Consider the following 10,033-nt stretch of genomic DNA (forward strand, 5'->3'; position numbering starts at 1 on the left):
TGTCGGCGTCGGCGGCGTTGGCCGTGAGCGATAAATCCCAGCAGGCCCTTTATGAATAAAAAACAACTTGCAAGATGGGCTGGGTGGGAATCGAACCAGGGTCTGCGGAGTGTGAGACGGAGGCGCTACCACTGAGCCACGAGTTCCATGCTTCAAAGCGGTACAAACGCGCCTCTAGTGAATGCGGTGTTGCCTTAGAAACGAGCTCTTCTGAGGCTCAGGCGTGCGTCGCTTGCTCAGGCGCACATTTCGTTGCCGCGCCGAACGCTGCGTTGCTCGACGCTCACCGCGTCCGATGCGGGGCGCGTAGTCGCTGCGCCGAAGCCCATTGTCTCACATCCCTTGGCGGGTCGACGGGAACGCTGTCGCGTTCCACTCTTGAAGGTGAAGCTTAAGCGTCCTCCAGTTTTTTAATCTTTGTAGTGAATGTTTTGGACAGACGTCTACATAGTTTATACAGGCGACATGCCTGGATGCTTTCATCAAGGAGAACAGAAAAAATATCTTCTGGAGTGAAGCTAATGACCCGAAAGTGAAGCCAGGCCGCTGCCATCTTGCTCAGTCAAAACAAAAAGAAAAACAACTTCACTGACGATTACAATACTCCCTAATGCGAAATTAGCTCTATACTTATTATTGCGATAGCAGTTATATGGACTCCAGGTGCATTTCTGCCGTCGGCGTCGCCGTGAGGTTCCGTATAATGTTCAAGGGCAATAAAATCGTCGCCGCGCGCCGTGTGCTGTATGTGTGAATGAAAGCGTGCAAGGGTGAGCTGGCGATCGCGACTCAATCTCCCGCACACAAGGGAGGGAAGAGGGGAGGAAGCGCGCCGTCTTCCGTCGCACACTGGCTAATCGGGTGATCGCGAGAGGCAGCGCGTGGGTGAAGTGGGCGCACGATTCACAGCAGCCGCCGCAGACAGTCCCCCGCTCATGCAGCGGTTTGTTTCCATATGTGGTATCCGTGGACGCGCTCGCCGCATGCCTTATCGATGGCATCATCAATGAACAGACGACGGCGCGCTACTCTGGCGCCATCTCGTAGTGGTTGTCGCCGCAGAGCCCGCAATACGCTTTTGTCACGCTTTCGCGATACTTTCCTCCGTCTTCCATCCCCCGCTGCGCTCTGCGTTCACTCTTTCAACTACACTGTGCTCGTTCGGTCGGTTACGCCGAGAGACGCTGACGGACGCCGACGCTCAACCCAAAAACGGGCGCCTTAGAGGTGCGCTCTAAAATGTAAGGCTGTAATGGGGAATAGGAAGCACTTTCTTCTCACTTCCTACGTGTTTAAGGTGGTGGCTAATTTCACCGTACAAATTCTACTCAATGTGCGTCTTTATGTCACTGGTTTTAGGATGAACCTTCAACGTCCTGCTTCAGAGTCCTGAAAAAATTAATAGATCGTACCAGTACTCATTCAAAGCTAAAATTTTAGCTAGGAACAACGACAGTTTACGCTTAACCTAGCCATTAATGGCTAGGTTAAGCGCTTTCGTATGCGTGAAGTGCGTTAAGTATGCGTGGTATGCGTATGCGTTAAATATGCTTTCGTATGCGTTAAGCGCTTTCGTAAGCGTTAAGTGCTTTCGTATGCTAATTAGCATAAGAAAGCACTTAAGTTGTGAGTGGACTCCAGCTGTTGCTCTCTCTCAGGGGTGAAATAGGGGCAAGCGCTGGCTTCACTTTGGCTGTTAAGAAACTGCGTGGGCCGCCGCTCCAGAATTGTTTTTTGAAACCTACTTGGTTTCCATGAGGCAACAGGCCAGGTATTTTTCTAAGTCTGAGAAGGGTACTCATCTTTTGTAGCATTCGTATAATTCCATCCAGCTTATTAGTTTTTCGCTTACGGAGCTGTAAAAGTTTGCCATTTTGTTCATTATTACGCATTCACAATGCAGTGATGGAGCAACTACGCCAAGAGTAGTCATTTGCGCTATCTTTGGCCAACCTTGTGTGCGTATGTGTGTTAAAAGCGGAACAATTCTCGAACCACGGAGAGCAGCGTCGAGGCAGAAAACACGCGGGGAACGCTGTGGTGACGGCAGAAGACGCTGCGCCAAATGCGCGAAATGTGACGGTCAGACGACTATGCTTACGCGTTTCTATTTATCTTTGAAATAAATATGTCGACACGAACTTTCTGAACTGGCATTGCACTCTCACGGCACCGCAAAGGAAGTAATGCAGCATGTGCAGGCAAGTCAAAAAGACAGTGTGGTTCCTATGCACTGCCACTGTGTGGTCTTGTGCAGTTCGTGCTGCAGTTTGGTATTCGTGCCAGGGGTACCATTCTGGACGTTGTCGAATTCCGCCATACTACCGAATTCGCCATCTTGTCAGCTCTGATTGGCCCAGGGAGCGGCTGCTACGCGCGGCCCTTCTCATTGGTTCAAAATGCCAACATTACGGAGAAATTGACAGTCTGGCGGAATTATACAATGTCCATAATAGTGCCCGTGTTCGGCTCAGAGCTCAAGGAGGATGTCGGATCGAAACCCTTTACGTTAACGGCGTTACTTCAAAAATATTATTTATAGGTTTATTCAACCGCTGGCGGTAATTTGTTTTATTGTGCCTTCTTTGCTACGTTGCACGATCGGAAGAGCAGCTTCCGTGGTTGTAGTTTAAAGGGCAACTCCAGCGATTTTTTGACCATGTGAAGGGAATGGTATATTTAAGTTCCCGAGACCGTGTCACGGTAACCTGTCACGTGTCTTATGGTAGAATTGTACCGCAAATTCGAAAATAATTTTTTAAAAAGCGCGAAAACGAAACCGGCACCTCGCCAAGCTTGCAGCCGAGTGAACATCTTCGTGTGACGTCACGAGTGTCCCCAGTAGGGAAGGCGCGCAAGGCATGCCGGTCTTGCCCGTCGGGCGAACGACACCAGCAAATAGCAGACAGCTGATTCGTGACCGCGTTGGACCTTCGGGTGAAACTGTCAACTGCACGAGCTCTTCAGATCTGTCAAATATTGAGAGTTGTGATTCTGACGAATAGCCAGGAATCGCCGTTCTTATTCGACACGCCACCACGAGAGCCGGTACCCATGCGCTACATATCATGCTGCAACATGAAGACCAAGGGTAGCTCTAACCACGATTTTATACTCTGCTTGCTATTTTATGTGTTTCACCCCTTCTCAGGGAAGCGCTTCGCATGCTCACTGTAAGATGTGGAGCACGACTTTCCGTATTTGTATCTCCTAAAAACGCCGCTGACAGTCCAAAGCACCGAACACTGCATTTGTTTACATCGGCAGGCGCAGCGACCGATCGTCGTTCGCTTCAGATATGATACTAGCCGCTCATCGTTGACATCATCGTCAGATCATATCAAAACAGGGAGATTTTGTGCATGTAAGCGCCATTGCGTCACTCTGAATCGCACTGATATAAGCGACCACGCACTTTCGAAAACAGCGAACGGGAGACCGTAGTACCTGCCTGCTTATCATTCTTAGTATTCTGTTCATGCACACAATATGTTCCGTAATGTGGACACAGATGAAGATTTTGCGCGTGTTATCGTTCATTTAGAGAACGCATGGTTCGGAGTGCACCTTGGAAGCTAAATAATGAGTCTGCATGACAATACGTCAAAATTCACCCATGTTGGTAGTCGCATTTAATTTAGGGAAGTGCCGGTGAGTGCCGCTGGTAGCTTTCCGTCAAAAGCGGCAACGTACCGATGTCTATATGCTCCGTGTCGTGACGTCTCGCTTTTTGCGTGTGCGCTGTACGAAATGAGAAATGGTTTATTTCAAATCTGTATGGCCAAAACTAAACTACAGAAGGAGTATTCTTCATACTGACTGCTTAATTCAGGTCAGTCGCTCAGGTCCACCAGCAGTAGACGCATGAACTATGCGACTGTGACATATAGACTTAACCTCGGCTGTACGCGATCGGCAAAGGCTCAAACTGTGTGTGCGGATGGCGAGGGATGAAGTTCGTGCAGTCAACAACGCAGCACCACTTGCCTCCCATCTCCCGCCCCCCCTACAAGGAACGCAACTTTTCGCAACAGCAACTTCTCACGCCATGCACTCTCACGATCGTCGACTCCTCGACGCTCTCGTCGCTGTCGTCTGCATGACCCCGGCGTGCTCTGCATGGAACACCCCTGACGTCATGAAAGAGAACCAGATGGAAAAGAAGCTGGTGCTGAGAAATTTCAACTGGAGGAAAGCCGAAGAGAAAATTACTAAGCGTACAGCCACAGGGCTAGACGAGGTTCCCGTTAGGCTGATTAATGAACTAGGACCAAAAAGTAAGGAAGCTGTGTTGAAAGCAGTAGAAAAAAGTTGAAGAAAAGATAGACGAATACCAGACAGTTGGCGACAAAGTAGAATGAATTTGATTTATAAAGGTAAGGGGCAAAAAGATAGAATTCACTCGTATAGACCGTTGACATCGGTAATATACAGGCTAGCAATGCGGGCAATCAAATTAAAGCTGCAAGCATGGGTAGAGAATAATGGCATTTTGGGAGAACTTCAGAATGGCTTCAGAATAGGTAGGCGTTTAGATGATAACTTATTTGTTCTTACCCAGTGTATTGAAATATCAAGAGTAGAAAGCAGACCGTTATATGTGGCCTTTTTAGACATTACAGGAGCGTATGACAACGTAGGCCGCAACATTTCGTGGGATATTCTGGAAGGGGAAGGCTTAGGTGACTGTTGTCTACATCTTTTGAGAGATATTTACCTAGAAAATACCGTTTGCTTTCAATGGAAAGGGATGAGGTGCGAGGAGAAAGTTGATATCAACGAGGGACTGAGGCGCGGGTGCCCTTTATCCCCACTGCTGTTTATGATGTACATGGTGAGGATGGAGAGGACACTAGAAGGAAGTAATATCAGGTTTAATCTCTCATACAAACAGGCGGGTACAGTAGTAGACCAGCAGCTCCCAGGTTTATATTATGTGGACGACATTGTGTTGCTAACAAGCAAAGGGATTTGCAACGTTTGGCTAATATCTGTGGACAGGAAAGCGAGAATTCAGGTTTGAGATTTAACGTTAGAAAATCAGGTGTTATGGTATTCAATGAAAACAGTGGACAGTGGCAATACAGGGCCAGGAAACACCTCGGGTAAAAGAATATAAGTACCTTGGTTATGGATAAACGAATGCAATAGATATATGGAAACACAGGAAAAAAATAACAGTAAAGGGGAAGAGAAATGCAGCCATAATGAAGCACAGAGCGCTTGTGGAGATACAATAGGTACGAGGTGCTCCGGGGTATGTGGAAAGGTGTAATCGTTTCAGGACTTACTTTTGGAAATGCTGCTGTTTGCTTGAAATCAGGGTACAATCAGGACTCGATGGCAACCAATGGTCAATGGGACGCCTCGCATTGGGCGCTCACGGGAAGACTGCAAATGAAGCTGTGCAGGGTGACATGGGCTGGACAGGTTTTGAAGTGAGGGAAGCTCACAGTAAAATTGATTATGAAGAACGACTAAGGAATATGGAAGAAAGTAAATGGAGCATGTTTTATTGGAATGTGAAGATATCTGCCCAGCGGTCGATTTAGCCACCACTGGCCTCCTTGATGCCCTTGGGTTCAGCGAGAGCAAGGGGTAAGTAAACATGTCGGCAATAGAGATTAGTAAGATGCGATTGGAAGTCTGGTGGAAGAAAAGTAGGGAAACGACAAAAAACGGAGACGTAGAAAAACAAAGTTCACAATAGGGAGTCAGAAAATTTGGTTATGGGCATTCGTCGTGTTTTTTTTCTTTTTTTCCCTTCTTTAACCTACACTCTTAGAAAATTTTACACCCTTTGGGGCGTATCTTGTCCCACAACGATAATCGTCATCCGTGCTGCCCGCGTTTCCTTTCTTTAACGCTGCGAGCCCAGTACTTTCCAGTCACGAACGGCATGCGCCTTATCAGTGTGACGCAGCATTCTCGGCAGGAAAGTAGCGAGCGCCGAGTTTTCAGGAAAGGAAACGCAAGCAAGGCAGATGATTATTGTTGTGGGACAAATATACACCCCAAAGGGTGCAACCGTTTTAAGAGTGTACACTCTTAGAAATATTTACACCCTTTGGGGTGTATCTTGTCCCACAACAATAATCGTCATCTGTCTTGCCCGCGTTTCCTTTCTTTAACGCTGCGAGCCCAGGTACTTCCCAGTCACGAACGGCGTGCGCGTTATCAGTGTGACGCAGCTTCTCGAAAGGAAAGTAGCGAGCGCCGAGCTTTCAAGAAAGGAAACTCGGGCAAGACGGATGATGATTATTGTTGTGGGACAAGATAAGCCCCAAAGGGTGTAAATAGTTCTAAGAGTGTAGGTCGGACATTAGGCAGTGCACTCAAAGAACAGTTTACACCCTTTGGCTTGCCCCTTCTGCCACACAAAAATAATCGTCATCTGCCTTGATGTGTTTCCTTTCTTTATTGCTGCAAGCTCGGAACTTTCCAGTGACGAACGGCACGCGCGTTATCAGAAGAGGCACTCCAAAGGGTGTAAACTGTTCTATGCTGATAACGCGCGTGCCGTTTGTTACTGGAAAGTTCCGGGCTCGCAGCGATAAAGAAAGGAAACGCATCAAGGGAGATGACGATTATTTTTGTGTGGCAGAAGGGGCAAGCCAAAGGGTGTAAACTGTTCTTAGAGTGTATACTAGAAAGAACTTGGTGGCGCAACCCACCGTCCCATTCCAAAGGGGACGCTCATAACATCCACCCATCTATATATCCATTCTGAAGCTTCGCTCCGGTAGCTCCGGGACACGGCGGCTGCCTAGCGGGCGGTGTTACTTATACCAGAGTCCGAAGGACTCTGCTTATACCATTTCACTTCGAAGTAGACTGCCGGTTTCTGCGCTGCCGACCGGGCAATTATTTGTAGGGTAACCCGACACTTTGGCAGGAATAAATAAGTGTGATTCTCCGGACCACTGCGGACGGCTCGGGTGAGATCGCACGTTGTTCCCGCGATAATGTTGAATGTCTGTCCAATTTGTTCTTACAATCATTACGCTTCCGCGGGAAACTTAATTTGCCTATGTCACTGCCATATCCTAATCATGCGCAAAGGGTTAACCCGTTACCTTCGTCATGCCGTTTGCTCTAACCGCATCGAGTTTGATTGTTGAACTGCCGTGGTACATTACACGGCTGCAGGGAAGTAAACTTGTCATGGGCTCGCTTACACTAAAAAGTTTAGACCCTTTGGGTTGCATTTTGTCCCCAAACAATAATCGCCCTGTCTTGCCCGCACTTCCTTTCTTTAACGATGCGAGCATGGTAATTCTTGTCACAAACGGCTTGCGCGTTATCAGCTTGACACAGCATTCTCGACAGGAAAGTAGCGAGCGCCGAGTTTTTAAGAGGAAACGCAAGCAAGGCAGATGGCGATTATTGTTTAGGAGCAAGATAAGCCCCAAAGGGTGTGAACTTTTTTGGGGTGTACACTTTAAAAACAGTTGCACCCCTTGGGGTGTATATTTGCCACACAACGATAATCGTCATCTGTCTTGCCCGCATTTCCTTTCTTTAACGCAGCGAGCCCGGTAATTCTCAGTCACGAACGGCTTGCACGTTATCAGTGTGACGCAGCATTCTCGACAGGAAAGTAGCGAGCGCCGAGTTTTCAGGAAAGGAAACGCAAGCAAGGCAGATGACGATTATTGTTGTGGGACAAATATACACCCCAAAGGGTGCAACCGTTTTAAGAGTGTAAGCAAAATTACACCCTTTTGCCACACAACGATAATCGTCATCTGACTTGTCCGCGTTTCCTTCCTTTAACGCGGCGAGCCCGGACTTCCCAGTAACGAACTGCGTGCGCTTTATCAGCATGACATAGCATTGCCGACAGGAAAGTAGCGGGTGTGGCGTTTTCAAGAAAGGAAACACAAGCAATTAAGGCAGATGACGATTATCGTTGTGTGGCCGAGATACACCCCAAAGGGTGTAACTTTGCCTACACATTCTTAAAACTGTTGCACCCTTTGGGGTGTAAATTTGTCCCACAACAATAATCGTCATCTGCCTTGCTTGCGTTTCCTTTCCTGAAAACTCGGCGCTCGCTACTTTCCTGTCGAGAATGCTGCGTCACACTGATAACGCGCATGCCGTTCGTGACTGGGAAGTACCGGGCTCGCAGCGTTAAAGAAAGGAAACGCGGGCAACACGGATGACGATTATTGTTGTGGGACAAGATACGCCCCAAAGGGTGTAAATTTTTCTAAGAGTGCACTCTTAAAACGGTTGCACCCTTTGGGGTGTATATTTGTCCCACAACAATAATCGTCATCTGCCTTGCTTGCGTTTCCTTTCCTGAAAACTCGGCGTTCGCTACTTTCCTGTCGAGAATGCTGCGTCACACTGATAAGGCGCATGCTGCTGGGGACTGGAAAGTACCGGGCTCGCAGCGTTAAAGAAAGGAAACGCGGGCAGCATGGATGACGATTATTGTTGTGGGACAAGATACGCCCCAAAGGGTGTAAATTTTTCTAAGAGTGTACACTCTTGTCGCATGTCGTAGCCCAACTGAGCGCAGCCGAGCACTCACGTGAAGCAGGTTTGCTCGCAAAAGACAAGCAATCTGCAGAGAAATTTCGGGAGGAACGGATTTCCTCGACCGAAATTTAGAAGGTCTGGCGCTGTGTGGCGACTCTGAACGCAGTGCAGAGAAGGAGGATGGAGGAGCTAGCTAGGGAGGCGTAGTTAAGCCGGCAGAGCAAATCCGATTTCCTCGACAGAAATTCAGAAAGAAGATCAGGCGCTGTGTTGCGAGGCTGAACACATTACAGAGGAGGATGAAGCATCTAACTCGGGAGGCGTAGTTAAGCCCAAGGAGGAAATCTGTCTGATTCTCCCGAGAGAAATTCAGGAAGTTGGTCAGGCTGAGGAACCACCCACGGGAAGAAAGAAAAGGCACTCGGAAATGGGCACCAAAAACAGTGCTAAGAGAAAAAGACGTCGCAAATTCAGTAAGGCAACGCAGCCGAATCAATCGAAAGGAGCTAAACCCTGTAGGGAGCGCAGAGAAAGATTTAGAAAGGCGTGTTTGTCCTTCGGAATATTTCGAGTCAAACCGCGTCCGCGTTGTCAGACGAGGTAGGAAAAAGCGGCCCACGTACGGGGAGTGCTTAACGCCTGCTTCACCTCCGCGGCAGGTACGTCGGACCGGCATTTCACTATATTCTGGATCGGCCAACGTGTGGGGAATGCTTAACGCCGGCTTCACCTCCACCGCGGGTCGGCCCGGCATGGCACTACCTACGGAATCGACCCACGTCTGCTTCAGCTCCGCTGCGGGTCCGCCCGCATGACACTGTCTTCGGTATCGGCCCATGTACTGGGAGAGCTTAACGCCTGCTTCACCTGCGCCGCGGGTCTGCCCTGCATGACACAATCTTCGGGATCTGCCCACATATGGGGGAGTGCTTGACGCCTGCTTCACCTCTGTTGCGGGTCCTCCCGGCATGGCACTATCTTCGGGATCGGCCCAGGTATGTGCAGTGCTTAACGCCTAAAATTAACCTGAGTAAATTAACCTCAGCAGTATGAAGAGATAAAGAAAAAGTGTGTCATATTACAGTCTGCAATGTGTAAATAATTACTTTGCAAGTTTGCCATCTTATGTGATTAATGCAGTAAAAATAACCTGTTGCTACTGTTAATAACTTATTGCTTTTCCAGTGGCTTTGAATTTTACCCCTAAGGCTCCAAGAACCAGCACTCATCCCCTGCTGCCACCAGCCATTGCTCATCCATTCCCTTATACGTAATAAATTTGATCTAGAAGCTCGTGCATCTTGAATCTTTTTCCAGTCGCAGATTTGCTGCTACGAAGCAGCTGTTAAGTTTTCGGTATGAATCGTAAAAATAACCTTTGCATAAAATGTGCGCATGTGAACATTTAAAATGCGTTTAAATCTATGTATCTGTACTGCATATATAGAAAACATGCAGCAGCTGTGAATGACGGTTAGTGAAGAATGACGGTCACGCTTAACGCGTCACCGATATAACTGCAGGAACCATAGTTCTCTTGGCC

The 10,033-nt window shown here is 48.2% G+C and overlaps 1 long non-coding RNA gene across 2 annotated transcripts; it reads left to right on the forward strand.

The window, feature by feature from the left end:
- The first annotated feature begins 5,286 nt into the window (after positions 1-5,286).
- LOC135921948 (uncharacterized) lies at positions 5,287-9,787 on the forward strand. 2 transcript variants are annotated; one of them, XR_010570683.1, is made up of 3 exons: positions 5,287-5,598; positions 9,150-9,485; positions 9,676-9,787. It is a non-coding gene; the product is annotated as an uncharacterized lncRNA (long non-coding RNA). The 2 variants fall into 2 exon arrangements; XR_010570682.1 differs by having other exon boundaries at positions 9,150-9,787.
- Positions 9,788-10,033: the final 246 nt, after the last annotated feature.

The sequence above is a fragment of the Dermacentor albipictus genome, chromosome 1 (assembly GCF_038994185.2).
Source record: "Dermacentor albipictus isolate Rhodes 1998 colony chromosome 1, USDA_Dalb.pri_finalv2, whole genome shotgun sequence".
NCBI classification, from domain to species: Eukaryota; Metazoa; Arthropoda; class Arachnida; order Ixodida; family Ixodidae; genus Dermacentor; species Dermacentor albipictus.